Source organism: Dermochelys coriacea, chromosome 14, assembly GCF_009764565.3.
Source record: "Dermochelys coriacea isolate rDerCor1 chromosome 14, rDerCor1.pri.v4, whole genome shotgun sequence".
NCBI lineage: Eukaryota > Metazoa > Chordata > Testudines > Dermochelyidae > Dermochelys > Dermochelys coriacea.
In genome coordinates, this window is record NC_050081.1 from 19,325,359 (window position 1) to 19,342,614 (window position 17,256).

Here is a 17,256-nt window from a genome sequence, read left to right on the forward strand (position 1 = left end):
GGGGTGGGGAGAAATAACATGGGGAAATAGTTTTACTTTGTGTAATGACTCATCCCATTCCCAGTCTCTATTCAAGCCTAAGTTAATTGTATCCAGTTTGCAAATTAATTCCAATTCAGCAGTCTCTCGTTGGAGTCTGTTTTTGAAGTTTTTTTGTTGAAGGATAGCCACCCTCAGGTCTGTAATCAAGTGACCGGAGAGATTGAAGTGTTCTCCGACTGGTTTTTGAATGTTTTAATTCTTGACGTCTGATTTGTGTCCATTTATTCTTTTACGTAGAGACTGTCCAGTTTGACCAATGTACATGGCAGAGGGGCATTGCTGGTACATGATGGCATATATCACATTGGTAGATGCGCAGGTGAATAAGCCTCTGATAGTGTGGCTGATGTGATTAGGCCCTATGATGATGTCCCCTGAATAGATATGTGGACAGAGTTGGCAACAGGCTTTGTTGCAAGGATAGGTTCCTGGGTTAGTGGTTCTGTTGTGTGGTGTGTGGTTGCTGGTGAGTATTTGCTTCAGACTGGGGGGGCTGTCTGTAAGCAAGGACTGGCCTGTCTCCCAAGATCTGTGAGAGTGATGGGTCGTCCTTCAGGATAAGTTGTAGATCCTTGATGATGCGTTGGAGAGGTTTTAGTTGTGGGCTGAAGGTGATAGCTAGTGGCGTTCTGTTATTTTCTTTGCTGGGCCTGTCCTTTAGTAGGTGACTTCTGGGTACTCTTCTGGCTCCGTCAATCTGTTTCTTCACTTCAGCAGGTGGGTACTGTAGTTGTAGGAATGCACAGACTGGACTTCTACATAGAGTGCTTACACCGACGTGCACGAGCTGAAATTGTGGAAAAGCAGCATCACTTGCTCCATAACCTCAGCCGTGCAGAACACAATGCCATCCACAGCCTCAGAAACAACTCTGACATCATAATCAAAAAGGCTGACAAAGGAGGTGCTGTCGTCCTCATGAATAGGTCGGAATATGAACAAGAGGCTACTAGGCAGTTCTCCAACACCACTTTCTACAAGCCATTACCCTCTGATCCCACTGAGAGTTACCAAAAGAAACTACAGCATTTGCTCAAGAAACTCCCTGAAAAAGCACAAGAACAAATCCGCACAGACACATCCCTAGAACCCCGACCTGGGGTATTCTATCAGCTACCCAAGATCCATACACCTGGAAATCCTGGACGCCCCATCATCTCAGGCATTGGCACCCTGACAGCAGGATTGTCTGGCTATGTAGACTCCCTCCTCAGGCCCTATGTTACCAGCACTCCCAGCTATCTTCGAGACACCACTGACTTCCTGAGGAAACTACAATCCATTGGTGATCTTCCTAAAAACACCATCCTAGCCCCTATGGATGTAGAAGCCCTCTACACCAACATTCCACACAAAGATGGACTACAAGCCGTCAGGAACAGTATCCCCGATAATGTCACAGCTAACCTGGTGGCTGAATTTTGTGACTTTGTCCTCACCCATAACTATTTCACATTTGGGGACAATGTATACCTTCAAATCAGCGGCACTGCGATGGGTACCCGCATGGCCACACAGTATGCCAACATTTTTATGGCTGACTTAGAACAACGCTTCTTCAGCTCTCGTCCCCTAATGCCCCTACTGTACTTGCACTACATTGATGACATCTTCATCATCTGGACCCATGGAAAAGAAGCCCTTGAGGAATTCCACCATGATTTCAACAATTTCCATCCTACCATCAACCTCAGCCTGGACCAGTCCACACAAGAGATCCACTTCCTGGACACTACGGTGCTAATAAGCGAAGGTCACATAAACACCAGCTTATATCAGAAACCTACCGACTGCTATTCCTACCTACATGCCTCTAGCTTTCATCCAGATCATACCACACGATCCATTGTCTACAGCCAAGCTCTACGATAGAACCGCATTTGCTCCAACCCCTCAGACAGAGACAAACACCTACAAGATCTCTATCATGCATTCCTACAACTACAATACCCACCTGCTGAAGTGAAGAAACAGATTGACAGAGCCAGAAGAGTACCCAGAAGTCACCTACTACAGGACAGGCCCAACAAAGAAAATAACAGAACGCCACTAGCCATCACCTTCAGCCCACAACTAAAACCTCTCCAACGCATCATCAAGGATCTACAACCTATCCTGAAGGATGACCCATCACTCTCACAGATCTTGGGAGACAGGCCAGTCCTTGCTTACAGACAGCCCCCCCAGTCTGAAGCAAATACTCACCAGCAACCACACACCACACAACAGAACCACTAACCCAGGAACCTATCCTTGCAACAAAGCCCGTTGCCAACTCTGTCCACATATCTATTCAGGGGACACCATCATAGGGCCTAATCACATCAGCCATACTATCAGAGGCTTGTTCACCTGCACATATACCAATGTGATATATGCCATCATGTGCCAGCAATGGCCCTCTGCCATGTACATTGGTCAAACTGGACAGTCTCTACGAAAAAGAATAAATGGACACAAATCAGACGTCAAGAATTATAACATTCAAAAACCAGTTGGAGAACACTTCAATCTCTCCGGTCACTCGATTATAGACCTGAGGGTGGCTATCCTTCAACAACAAAACTTCAAAAACAGACTCCAACGAGAGACTGCTGAATTGGAATTAATTTGCAAACTGGATACAATTAACTTAGGCTTGAATAGAGACTGGGAATGGATGAGTCATTACACAAAGTAAAACTATTTCCCCATGTTATTTCTCCCCACCCCACCCCACCCCCCACTGTTCCTCAGATGTTCTTGTTAACTGCTGGAAATAGCCTACCTTGCTTGTCACCATGAAAGGTTTTCCTCCTTTCCCCCTCCCCCCCCCCCGCTGCTGGTGATGGCTTATCTTAAGTGATCACTCTCCTTACAGTGTGTATGATAAAACCCATTGTTTCATGTTCTCTGTGTGTGTATATCAATCTCCCCTCTGTATTTTCCACCAAATGTATCCGATGAAGTGAGCTGTAGCTCACGAAAGCTTATGCTCAAATAAATTTGTTAGTCTCTAAGGTGCCACAAGGACTCCTATTAGTCTTTGTATAGCTCATGTTGTTACTGAGCAATTTCCATTCCACCTGATGATTCTCTGTGTGAAAAAGCACTCTCTTGTGGACTAAAGTTAATTTAGCCTTGGTGAGAGAAGCCTGTATTAGCCTCTGAAATTTTCCAATTATTCAATCAGTGCCTGCCACACGCTGCCCTGCTGATTTGCCAGAACTACAGTTCTCTCTGATCAAATCAACCCTACGCCTCTGTTTAGACCACCAGTGACTGGGTCAATTAGTCTGGAATACGGTGATTTTGTATCACTGACAGCTGTTCCCTGAGAACTGGATTGAGATCCATCAACTCATTTCACTCAGGCAGTAAGGCTCAAATCTTCAACAGCATTTAGGTATTGATTTCAATGGGAGATAGACATCTACACACCATTGAGGATCTCAGCCCATATCTACAAAGGAACCTAAGCAGTGCAGTGCTATGATGAGTATCACTGCACCTAGACAATCACAGGAACACACTGTGATCCAGAAAGCCTCCATTAGGCACCTAGGTTCCCCCTACAATGAATGGGGAGAGATAGGTGCCTTAGAATAGGCTCCATAAAACCCAGCACACTAGGTGGTGAATCACTTAAGCTAGCCAATGGGAGATCCTGATGGGGGGGGGGTTGCTAAATGCTCTAACTATGAGCTATTCTGATATCCAAAAGGCTTGGCCCCATGGCCCCTCCATGAAGGGGATGTTGTGGGGAAACACATGAGCTGTGCTATGACCCCCATGCACCAGGTAGCAATGCCGCTCAATTTTGTTCCCCACAACCCCTTTGTGATGGAAGGGCCATAATGCCAAACCTGAGTGGGCAGTGGGGCAGCCAGTGCTGCTCCTCCTTGCTGCTGCAACAGTATCTAAACCAGACCAGATGGAGCTCAGGTTGGGCCCCCCTCATGAACTGGACCCCAGACATGTGCCTAGATTGCCTATGCCTTAAACTGGTCCAACCAATGGCATATGTAACATGCCTATGGCTGCAGTCTCCATTGCCAGTCTCCTGAGACTTTCAGTCTGCCTTCAAATAGTTCGCTGGGATTAATTTTTGCTGTGAGCTGGCAAAATCCATTGTGTGCACACTCCAGAATGCTGATTCAGTAGAACAGGGGAGGACATTCCTGTGTCATGGGAGAAACCTACCAGCGTGAAAAATAATAAAAATGCACCATATTTTCTATCTGGTCACCACATATTAAGCTTTCCGAATCTACTGATATTTAACCAGCCAATCTAATATCCTCTAAACCATACTGACTGCTAAGAATCTATAATATCCTGCTACCCTCAATTATGATTATTGCCTATGAACTGAAATTAGTTCACATCCCTGTTATTTTTGTATTAATGTTAATTATACAAATGTATTGCAGTTATACTGCATTTGGGCCCACTCTCAAAACAGTACAGACTGTTTTCTGTTCAGGGCTGCTAAAATTGTAATTTTAATAAATGTTGTTTTCCCAGTTACCACATAACAAGTCTTAATATTGATAATAAAAAAGGAAACTTCAATGCGTTATTCTCTTATGGTAAACAATATGATCAAAGGAACTAGCAGTTTAGAACCAAACCAAATATTTACCCCTTCAGTTCCTGTTTATAAGAATATAGAAGATCTCCAATGACTTGAAAGGGGGAACTGAGCAATGTTTGGTAAATTGATGTCTTGTCTTGATAAATGAGAATAATTACTGGCACTCTCTTATCTTGTTGATGAACTCCCCAGAGAGCTCCAGAATTAAATTGTCCTCTAATTGCATCACAGCTTGAGTTCCAACAAGCACCTTAGGAAATCAGCCAGAGAATTGCTTGAGTTTAGCTTCACTACTTCCCACTGAAGATGATTCAGGCTGATTGCCTTCATTCACAAAATCAATGAGCTGAAATCCATTTAAGGTGCCACTGCCTCCCGACTTTTGGAGCTAGAGATCCTGGAAGTCAGAATCTGATTCCCTAAATGGCATTAAACAAGCATCTTTCCTTGCTGTTTTCTCAGCACAAAACTTCTATACTTTCTGGGGGTAGTGTTTGAAAATATAAGATTTAATTCTTCTTTTTCCTGCACCAGTGTAAATCAAGGTGAATGGAGTTACACCACTTGCAGATCATTGTAAGAGCAGAATTGGACCTCTGCCTATTATTTATTCAGTGCAATGTAAGTTTAGCAGTAAATTATAGAGCCCTGAATTGTCATCTCAGTGAAAGAAGAGTGGAAAAGTATAACATTTTGGCCGTATAATGGCATCTTCTGTTGCAGGAAGGGGTCCTTCTGTAGTGTAACTAGCACCTGGATTGGTTATAGGTGCTTTAAAAATATGAGAGACTAGCTAGGCAGAAATAGGTGTATTCTTAATAAGATTCAGTTCCATGCTAGATGGTACCTGAGTTAGGATAGTTCTAGTGAGTGAGCGAAGTGGAGGAATGTGTACTGGCTGAATTGCAATAAGGTTTGTACATTGACAAAAGGGAACTGAATTAAGGTTGCACAAGCAACCTTAACTCTGGCATTTTCTAACTTTTGAGTGCTTGACTTTTTTTCAAACCTTAACATACTTTTAATGTATTTTTGTCATAATTTCCTATTTTTTTTAAAAAGAAACTGGAAAAAAATAGAAATTCCATCATGTGGAATCAGAGTGACCTCCAGCTTGAGTCAACAGTAGGATTCAGATCTTTAGCTTCATACCACAAACCACCACTAGAGCTAACAAAGTCACGGGTAGCAGTAGTAGATTGTTATCCTCTACGTGGACTAGTCACTATGTTATGCTTAGAAGAAGCACATGGGGATCTTTTTCAGGGGAAAAGGCAATACGCTGCATTTATTGAAGATACAACAATTTGCATATACATTCAATCACACCACACACACACTGTCCTGCTAGTTGATGTTATAGTTACCAATCCAGAGTCCGGATCTAGGTTGATCACGGGTAGGTAGAAGCCGGGTTCTGTTGGTCGTGACATGATGTTCTGGGGAAGTCTTGGTAGGACAAACTCAAAGTTTCATGGCAAGGCACCCTGTTTATATAGTGATTTTCCTTCATTGAGACCAATGAATTTTGCACTGTTATGCTGTAATCAATTGTTGTTTGATGAGTGCTTGTTTTCTTAAATTGTTTTTCTCATCCTTTATCTTGTTCTTTCATTAAGTCTCTCAGGGAGTTATCCCATGCTGGTTTTGATCACAGCTATCTTGTCCCCTTGATAGTTGCCTGTCTAATCTTTAGAATTTTCAATCTGCCTTCCTCTGACATTTCAATAGGGGCGTGTTGCAGCCTCCTGGTGCCTTTGTCTCTGGTGCTCCTTAGAACATCTGGTTCAGTGAAGGCCTTCACACTTATCTCTTAACACCCATTCCTCATTCACACACAAAACAGAATTAATTTACACAGAACATTTTGACAGGAACATCAAATTGCAATGCAGAAGAAAAAGAATCATGGCATTCTTTTACGTATTTTAAAATGCTAAGCCTACAATAAAGTGGTGACCTTTTAAAGATCTGTTACTGCCTTGAAATCAGTCCAGACACAAAGAAATTCTGGCTGATGCATCTCTACCAATGGCTGTTAGACCATTCCTTTCTGCTATTCAAAAAGTGTGGCCGACAGGATATGGTCAAATCATATATCAATAAATACATGCTACATTATCTTATTATTCTTTATCCTTCACTCTAAATTATACAAAATACAAACAATAAATCCTACTACTACAACTAGAGGGGAAATGAGAAACACTAGTGGGTTTCACAGCTATTTGCTGACAGCAGAGGAATGCAGAGACTCAGGACACCTGGGTTCAATGTGAGCTTCCGGAAGGAAGTGTGAACTAGTGGTTTGAGATCCTTCTATCCATGTGCCCTATTCTGCCTCTGCCTTGCTCTGGTACTATCCACACACACACCCATCCTGGCTCCTGCACCGGCTGCTCCTGCACAACACCCCCCATGCCCTGCCCTCCTCGCCCTCTCCACTGTATACTCCCGCTGGTCCCCTTGGCTCCTATTCCCAATTCCTAGTCCCCCAAATATTCCCTGCAACCCACCTCACCTGTTTCCTTTCTCCCCACAACTTCCCACTCCTCTGCATTCCAGGAGCATGGCTCCTTCTTACTATCTGCCTCTGTGTCAGCCTGAGCAGTGGGCGGTTACCCTGGGTGCCAGCTTTCGAAGAGGCTCCAATTGCTTGGCCGCTCAACCATTTTTTTTTTAACTTGGCCGCTTGGAAGGGTGACAAAAAGGGTGGCAAAATATCAAGGGCTGGTCCTGGGGCTGGTGGTGGAGGGAGCATTCCCCATACAGGAGCGACAGGCTCCCCACTATCAGTTCCTGTGCTTGGTGCACAGCAGCCACCCCACAGCCAGGAGGAGCAATTTCAGGGAAAGTCCGGCTCAGCCCCTGCAGCCCTGGGCAGCAGCACGCTCAGTGCAAACAGGACCGCCTGAGAATTTAGGTGCCAAAATCTCGAGCGAGTCTCCACTGAGCATGTGTGCACTGAGCGGGGTTTTCCAGAGGCTTATTGCTTAGCCAGATTTGGGGGTGTTTTCACAAAGATGACACCATAGTGAACCCCTGCCAAATTTCCCATTCCTACTCCAAAGTCAGAGGCACCAGAGCATCCCTACAGAACAGTTGTAAGAATGTTTTTAACAAGTACAAAGCGTATCATTCCCTAAGCTTGTACTCCGGAATGATTGAATCGTTTAGCTAAAACTACCACCTATAATTACACTGTTGTCTGTCTGTACTTCCACAAGTCTGTATGTTTCACTGCTGTCCTTTACTGGCTGTCAGGCATCTGGGGGCTTTAGCCTTCAGGGAACACAAATTATAATATTGCTGCACAGGTGTGATTATTGCATAGGGTATTGATGATGTCTTTATTTTGCTGTCCCATTTGATCAGACATTAGAGTCTTTGCTATTATGTTTATATTAGGGAGCTGCCAGCATGTTCAATTTAGTCTTCCTTAAAGCCCTTTTCTGGCCTCTCCCATAGCTCTTGAGTTACAGAAAAGACTTATACAAAAGACAGACTGTACAAAAGCCTGTTTCCGTTCCTGGCAACAGAAACTTTGAAGGGTTCTTAAAGCTGAAGCATCAAGAGCTCTTGCCTCCCTGTGAGCTTTGATTTCCTTTCACAGTATTTCTGAAGCCTACAGATAAAGAATGTAAACAGCCTTGCCACAGGCATAAAACCTCACATTATGCAAACAAAAAAGAGGTTAGGTAGCAGGTGATATATCTGGAGGATTAAGCATGAGTAAACCAGCTACCTCACAGGGTAAAACTTAATGAATCTGCCCATTTCTGAATGGCTGAAACACAGCCATGCTCAGCGCTAACAGCTGGAAGCATTAATGTGTGATACAATGTAATGACCGGTTTCAGAGTAGCAGCCGTGTTAGTCTGTATTCGCAAAAAGAAAAGGAGGACTTGTGGCACCTTAGAGACTAACAAATTTATTTCAGCGTAAGCTCATCTCACTTCATTGGATGCATCTGATGAAGTGAGCTGTAGCTCACGAAAGCTTATGCTCAAATAAATTTGTTAGTCTCTAAGGTGCCACAAGTCCTCCTTTTCTTTTTGCGAATGTAATGACTGTCACCCGGTAAACTCACTGGCTGCGCAATACCAATAGACAACGCTTTAAATCCTTTCTAAATAAGCAAATGGTATTTACTCCTCCAGTGCTAACAGTGTAGATTCATGCCTCATTTTTCTAAAACAATCAGTTGGTATTTAAATAGCATGCATGACTGTAGCTGTTGTATATACCCTAGCTGAAGTTGCAAAAATATCCTCAGTAGCAGATAATTCTCTGGTCCGTAATAATAGAGAGAGACAAGGTGGATGAAGGAATATCTTTTATGGGACCAACTTCTGTTGGTGAGAGAGACAAGCTTTTCACTTACACAGAGGTCTTCCTCAGATCCTCAGAGCTTGTCTCTCACCAGCAGAAGTTGGTCCAATAAAAGATATTCCCTCACCCACCTTGTTTCTCTAATATCCTGAGACCGACATGGTTACAGCGACACTGCAATAACATAAGTAGCTATTCATGCACGATGAACTGCTGAGAGCTTTCTAAACAGTTCTGAGACAATACAATCCCATTGCCAGAGGAAATTAGCACTTTGCACATTCAGTTCCACATTTGCAAAGATATTTAGGGACTGAGAGATGCAGATATGTGCCTAGTGGAAATTTCAAAAGTGGTTAATCAGGGGCTAGTGAACCAATGGGAGTCAGGCACCTAACCTGATTAAGTGTGTTTGAAATTTCCACTAGGTACCTAAATTGCTTTGAAAATCTGGCCTGTGGTTCTTGTGCTAATCGAATCATGTGCTTCAGGCCATAAATTGATCATCACAGAGGTTAGGAAGGACTTCTCCAGATTTGTTTTCCTGTCGAAGCATGACATCTTGCTCAGAACTGTGAGCCACTGTGTTACCACTCTCCCTCAGCAGGAGTGAGCTTTGCTGCTACTAAGCTCTGTGTCAGCACCCTGACACACCAGCTTGTCTGCCATGCCGGCAAACTCTTCAGGTCTCTGCCAGCCCAAATCTTACCTTGCAGTTTCCAAGTTCCTTAGAGATGTCTCCCTGCAGTGACCAGTCCCTCTCACTGGGCATTCACAGAAGCTATTAAGTTTGCTGTCTTCAAAGAGACTGGGGTTAATACAGTTTGCTCTATCCACTGTTAACACACAGCCCTCCAGTCATCTCGGACTTTCCCTGGCACTGGGCCACAGACCTCCAACTTGTCATGATTGTGTGGTCGCTGCAGGCACACCAGCTTCCCCACGTTAAAAGAAATCACGCACAGGCTTCTACCACAGGAAATAACATCTTTCCAATCTTCCAAGCCCTGCAGTGATGGACTAGTGGTGACGGGGACAGGATTAGTGAATCTGGCAGTCCCTAGCCACGAATCTGCACATAGGCGGTGGTAGTTAGATGGTCGTCTAGCACCTGGACTGAGCAGGGGCGCAATTCAGCGGCTACTATTGCGACTGAGCAGTCCTCTTTAGGATCCCCTCTGCTCACCCCACATGGGGAGAGGGCTAGAAAAGCCTAGGCTGTCTCATACACTCCTGGCCATAGGCGCAAATTTCCCCTCTGCCCGGTGCGTGCTCGACCCCCTCACACCTGGCCCCGCCCCTGGCCCCATTTCTTCCTGCCCCTGCACCACCCTCATCCCACCCCCATTCCACCCCTTCCCCAAAGTCCCTGCCCCACTCCGCCTTTTCCCACCCCAGCCCCCTTCCCAAGACCCTGCCCCTGCCCTGCCTCTTCTCCGCCTCCTCCCCGAGCGTGCTGCATCCCCACTCCTCCCCCTCCCTCCCGGAAAGTGCTAAGTGCAGCCAAACAGCTGTTAGGCGGTGGGGGGGGGGGGAGCAGGAAGCGCTGGGAGGTAGGCAGAGGAGCGGGGATGCAGTACACTCAGGGGAGGAGGAGGTGGGGCGGGGGTGAGGGGATCTTGGCTGCCGGTGGGTGCAGAACACCTGCTAATTTTTCCCCATGGGTGCTCCTGCCCTGGAGCACCCATGGACTCGGCACCTATGCTCCTGGCTGGATTACCACGTCCAGTGGGATCACTCTGCCTGCGGTAAAGGTTTTAAAAAGACAGTGATTTTTGCTACATGGAATGTTCGCACCCTGATGGATAACAAAGATAATGAATGTCCGGAAAGAAGAACTGCTATTGTCTCCAGAAAACTTGGGAGATATAAACTTAGACATCGCTGCCCTCAGGGAGACAAGGTGCCCAGATGAAGGTCAACTGAGAGAAGAAGGTGGAGGCTACACCTTTTTCTGGAAAGGAAAATCTGGAGAGGACAGGCACATTCATGGTGTTGGTTTTGCAATTAAGAATAAGTTTGTCAGTCAGCTTACAGAATTTCCTGTATGAATCAATGAACAGAAATAACTTTCTCCCAGAAGGCCTCTGGCCTGCCACAAAATGTCTGTACTTACTGCAGGTGGATTTATGGTTCCAGGACCCATATGTAAACCCATGGTAGAGATCATCCTTGAATCCAGGGATCCTTGAATTGAGGGATTGCCAATCAATTACACAGCCCTGAGATGGTTTGTAATAAAACAAGAAGAAGTTTATTAACAAAAAACATAGATTTAAGTGATAGTAAGAAAGAATAAAAGAGAGCTATGGTCACAAACAAAACACACTTTTCAGTGACTAAAATTAATGTTAGCAACCTACAATCTTTGCCTGAGTAGTTTTCTTACTTACATCAAGTTACCGGCATCTCTTGCCTTTCAGGTCAAGAGGATCCAGGTTTCATAGGCTCAAAGAGTGCTGTACTCTATCATCCCCTCTGTGATGGACAACTAAAGTGTCCTTTCTGCTCCCCTTTTAAGTCCATTGTATTTGCCTCAAGACGCAGAAAGGCTTCCTGGGGTGCAGATTCTGTCCCCCACCATGATTTTTAAATGGTTTTCTCCCCCCCTAGTTTAGCTCAATGGCTTTGTCCATCTTATATGTAAATATACTTTCATTGTTCTCTACCAGTAACCAAGCCAGTCAGACAGGCAAATACATATTCCTTTGTCTAGGGCTATGCCTCCCAAACATATTTTAAGGCCATATATCCCGCACACCTCTATCACCTTTTGTATACAGTCTGTACAGCCATCACAATGATTTTCAGGACCCGTGTGCCACCAGTTTACATATGATACCATACATGACACCTTTTAGACATGGAACATGCCCAACATAAGTGTGTTGGGAAAAAGAGAGTGTCAGGCCTGATGTGGGTTACAGTATGATGGGTCCTTTGCCAGTTGGTATTGAGGGGCACCCAAGGTTACTCCCTAATGATTTTAGTTTCTGTAGAAAACTCCTGTAACTTCCCCATAGGGCCAGTATATAATCCCTAGCTCATAAAGGTACACATAACATGATACAATAGCCTCTGGAGATTCCAGGTGTCCCAAATGTGTGTCACACAGAGCACAGTCAGCTACATGCATTATAGCAGAGGGGAATTCTAGACTAGACTAGCGCAATGGCTAGATGGAATGCTTGAATATCAGAGATTTCCTCAGTGACAGATTGCATATTAAGTGTATTTAGAAACCATGTAAAGTGTTGCTTATTTGCATTATAGAACTAGTGAGCAAACTATTATTGAATCTATCCAGCTTTAAACCCAACAGCTGATGACATGCACTGCTGTGACTCTCCCTGAGTCATGTCTCTCTTATAGTAACTGTATGTGAAACAAATGTTTGATACTCAATTGATATTTAATTGAGACTTCAGAGATGTCTGAATCTTGGCAGAGTAACTGCACTGTGGCACCTCAGGATCACATGGACGTAACACCTTCAATCAACAAACAAAATGCTGGGATATGTGCCAACAACATTAGTCAGTGTTTCATCACTTGGCCTAGAGACACCACTGTTCTCATAGAATCCTCCCTGTTGGTGTTCTACTCAATATAGAGCTGTCATCCAATGGAACTACACCTCCCAGAAGCCACTGGGGGTCAGAGTGTGGTTTAGTTGTTAAATAAGAGTCAGGTCTACGTAAAATGAAATCATACAGCCTCCCGACAGAAGGGATCTCAGAGCCCTTCAGTCATCATTTAACTGATCTTCCGCTCAAGACCCGTGGGCCATCCTGGAGCTAAGGAAAGTGGGTAAAACATTGAACTCCACCAGATACTCCCGCTTTATGTTCCAGGCTGGTAGCCCTTCTTCTATACTCTTAGAATCGGGATGGGAAAACATTCCACTCCCCAAAGAACAATGGGAAGGGAGTTAGAGAACAATACACCCTCTTCTGTTCTTCTCACTGGCCTCTCGCCACTGAGGTGCCTCCAGCTGGCTGTCCAGGGAATTAGCTCTGCCCCCTCTTCTGTTGCTGTCTTGCCCGCTATCACCTCTGTTCCAGGACCCCATCACTCCCAGGACCATGGCATCCTCTTCAGGGACACCCCCCTCCAGCTGTGCCACATTCTACATTCCCCCACTTCTGGGGGGACCTGCAGTCCACTGTCCAGCCATTCCCTTCAGTGGCAAACTGCAGTCCACAGTCTAGCCACTTCCTTCATTGACTCCAGCACCCTCTTTACCCTTGCATCATGGCCTCAGTCTACAGATCCCTGCAACCTGCCAGGATCTGTCTTTAGCAACCTGGGTCTCTGCCTGCAGCACTGCACTGCACTGCACTGCACTGCACTGCACTGCACTGCGTGCTTCCTGCCTTCTGCTGCAAGGAAGCCACTCGTCCTCCCTTCTTAGGCTCCAGGGAGTGACTAGCTCTGCTCTCTTCTGCAGCCCTTCTTATATGGGCCAGCTCAGCCCTGATTGGCTGCTCCTATAAGCCCATCTGTGATTGGCTGCCTCCTGCACAACCTCCCTAGGGCTGCTTTTAATCCCTTTTCTTCACAGGGAGGGAAGATAGATGGCTCATCTCCATGGGACTTGAAAGAGGAGAGTTGATATGGTCCCTAGTTGGAAGGATGGGAGAAGACACCAGCTCCTATTGCTGCTTGTACAGGCCACTGTGGCTTGGAAAATAAAGTTTCTTCCTAGTACCAACTCTCCCCCGCATGCTGTTGTAAGCAGAGGAGTTAAAATGTCCCTGCTTCTCCCCAGTCTAGGCACTAAGGGAAATGGAGTAAAGACCCCAGACCTCTCCCTGCACCTCAGCAGAGACCCCACCCCAACCTAAAGGGAACTGTGGGGAGAAAATTTAGGTCAGGCCCTCTACCTCCCCACCCAGCCACCCACCCCACACCCCACCCTATTCCCTCCCTTCAGCAGGCCCCAGGCTTCACATACATGCTTGCCCTTAATCTATTTACTAGGGAGGGCCTAACGCCCTTTTATCACTGCAGCACCATCTCCCAGGGCCATTAGAGGGCCACTCCCTACACTCCATGGGGCTAGCCAGTAGGCCCCATGCCCAAATCCATGTACGTGTCTTCAGAGATTGGGTCACTTGTCTGCTGTGCTATCATGAAGCCCACTGCACTGGTTCTTTAAAAATCTGGTGCTAAGATGTCTCCTGGTACCCTGGGCTTTGAGACCTACAAAGTAGAAGTTGGTACAGCTCTTGATTTAGAGATATTGAGCTTCACTGAGCTGCCATAACATTTTACAGCTGTGCTCAGTGGGGGTGGAAAGGCTGGGTTTGCTATATGACCAGAGATAAGAAGAAATGGCATTTTCTCCCCCATTTTAGTACCTCCTCTGCTACTGCTTCATTGCCTCTGAACAATCCTTCCCCAGCCCTTTATTCAGATCACTCCTTTTCCTGTATAAAAGAACAAAAAGCCCAAATCTTTCAATAGGCTATTCATCTGCATTGTTTCAGGTGTTTTCTTCCTAGGAGCTGCTTGACAGAGTGAAATTTACCTTTAACTTCTATTCATTCCAGAACAGAAAGAAACCTGTTATATAGACAAATTTCTCACTGCAGGAATGTTAATTCTCTGTACAAGTGTCCCTAAAGTTAAAGAGCTGCTGACACCTCATGGCAAACTTTAAAAAGCCTTCTGTTTAGAAACATCTTTCTTGTGTAACAGCAGCCACCACATGTGCTGGGCCCCTCAGTGGCCTCCATGGAGACATTAAGATTAAGACCCAAAGCTGCAGAGCTAACCAACTATGATTATATTGACTCTATTATATGGCAGTGAACCACAAGTGGTGAGGTAGGCCAAAGCGTGGCAGATTGGCATTTTCCTTTTTTGTCATCCTCATCAGCTGCTCCATGTTAAGTGTTAGGACAAGATCAGCAATGAGGATATTTGTAACTATTTGCAATGGTTCAGTTTCAGCAGCTTTCTAGGTACTTTCTACGTGACATATTATTAGGAAAGAAGACCAAAGAACTACTAAGCACATTTCTTAATGCTGCTAGATGCCCAGCGATATCATGGGTGCCAAAGCTTCAGTGGCACTATAAGATAGACAATGGTGGTCATAGATTGAACATCCCACTAGACCATCTTAAAGATGTAGCTAGAGATTGATCTGCATGGAACTCAGTCTGTGAGGAGGCTACGTCTCTTTGAGATTTGCCTTGAGGATGTTTAGAAACAATTTTTCTTATTATATATATACAGAGAGAGAGAGAGAGAGAGAGAGTCTATATTTCTCATTCCTTGCTCCTTATCCTATAAAAGCTACTGCTCCTGTGATGAACAAAAGCACCTCTTGAATGTATCTGTTGAATAAAAGCTCATCAGATATTTTGTGCTCTAGCTAACAGGGCTGTCCTGAATGATTACTACTGATTAAATGCCTAAGCATTACATGGTTCCAAGAATGCTAATTAACTTCCCACAGAGTAGCAGTTGGGGGATGAGATCCAATCCATGTCCAAACAGGAAGGGCAGCTAGAGAACTCTTATATAGCTGATGGGGTCTGACTTCTCGTGTAGTTCCTTTCATCCAAGATGAACTTTAAGCCTTATAGCACCCCTTTGAGGTAGGTATGGTCCCAATTTTACAAATGGAAACTGAGGAACACCGAAATTAAGTGATTTGCCCAAGGTCACAGAGGATGCATGTGGCCAACCTATGATTAGAAATCAGACCACCCGATTCCCATGTCTGAACCACAAAACCATCGGTCCTCTCCTTATCCCTTCTTAGTCCTCAGAAACATCTAATCTTTGTGTGTTATTTGCTATAAGATAATAAGCCAAATCCTGTTCTGTTACACAAGAGTAACTGACTTAACACCAAACTTAACCACTTAGGTTCAGATTCACAAATATATTTAGTGGCACCTTTGTGAATGTAGGCCTTATTGCACAGTACCCCAGGTAGGGATGGAGGTAAGCACTATCCCACTGTGTTTCATGGATGGAGACACAAGGAGATGAAGTCACCAATCAGGTCATTGGCTGAGTGTAACCTACTCTCTTGGGAGGCTCAATTCCTTCCCGTTTGTGAAGTGCTCACATGTTCTGGTGAAGGATGCTGGGCCCATAAATAAACATTTTCAACATAAAAGCCCATGGTGTCTGTCATTTGTAAGCCAGCTGTTCAAATTGCACCCATATCAATGGGGATTGAAAACTGTGTACCTGATAGTCTGCATAACATCTCTGTTTCCTACTGGAAGGGTTTTTCCTCCAAAGAATCTCCCACAACCAAGTGACATGCTTAAGTACCTGCCTTGCTCCTTTCCACAGGCATTGGGCAGAATTGGATGAAGCAAGAGGAGGGTTGTTGTACTCTGTTAGGCAGGATTTGTTTTGCTATTGTATAGTTAATTTCTTGAAGTGGAGGGAGCAATCCACCATTCCCCCTTACTATGACAGCTAATCTATGTGATGGGAGACAAGCTAACAGTGAGGGCCCTTACTGAGACTAGGAAAGGAAGGCCAAGGTATGAATGGCCCATAGTAAATGAACTACTGTCCTATCCCTTAGAAGCAAGCCCTGGTCATCAGGTTGAACAGGCACATTGGCGGGGAAAGCTTGCACCAATACTTCCAGAACATCTCTTCTGCAGAAGAACAGAGGACCTAACTCTCCAGAGCTATAAAACAGGCTCATTTGACAGGCCCTAAATACACTTTAAATCAAAGGAAAGGAAAGCAGTAGACATCATGAGAAGAAATACAAATGACTTCCAAACAAATTGAGGGGAGGGCATGAATTTATCCTGGGAAGTGCAGAAAGAAGTTTTATGCCCCCAAAGCTTTATGGATCACTATGCCAGACTTTCACATTATAACATGATCTGATTATATGGCAGGGCAGATTTTGATGTTCTCTTTCTTGCACATCATGTACCTCAGAGATTCTGCACTAGCTGCCAGAAAATGAGAACACCATGATGCTAATGGGGGTGAGGGAGAAGAAATCAAATGTTCCATTTTAAAGACAAACTCTCGGGGCTTGTGCTCCAAGCTGTTTGCAATAATAAAATCATCAGTATTTTGACATGAAAATCAGCTAATCTAGTCTCACCCTGGCACCTGCAAGGCTGAAGTGTGGCTTGGTTAAAACTCTGGTAATCTGTAACCTAAAGGGGAAAGGCGTGAATTATAATGCCTAACTCTCAAACCATCCAGTCTCCTGATTTTCATATTGAATTTCTCTAATCCTTTAAAAGAAAAGGTGTACTTGTGGCACCTTAGAAAAATGCACAAATTTATTTGAGCATAAG

At 44.8% G+C, this 17,256-nt stretch overlaps 1 long non-coding RNA gene across 1 annotated transcript in view; it reads right to left on the minus strand.

Moving 5' to 3' along the window:
* The window catches only part of LOC119842830, a 100,345-nt gene extending 90,201 nt beyond the window's left edge, over positions 1-10,144 (minus strand). Inside the window, exon 1 of the long non-coding RNA XR_005288817.2 lies at positions 9,660-10,144. This is a non-coding gene — a long non-coding RNA (uncharacterized LOC119842830). The remainder of the gene's footprint in view (positions 1-9,659) is intronic.
* Between the last annotated feature and the right edge of the window lie 7,112 nt (positions 10,145-17,256).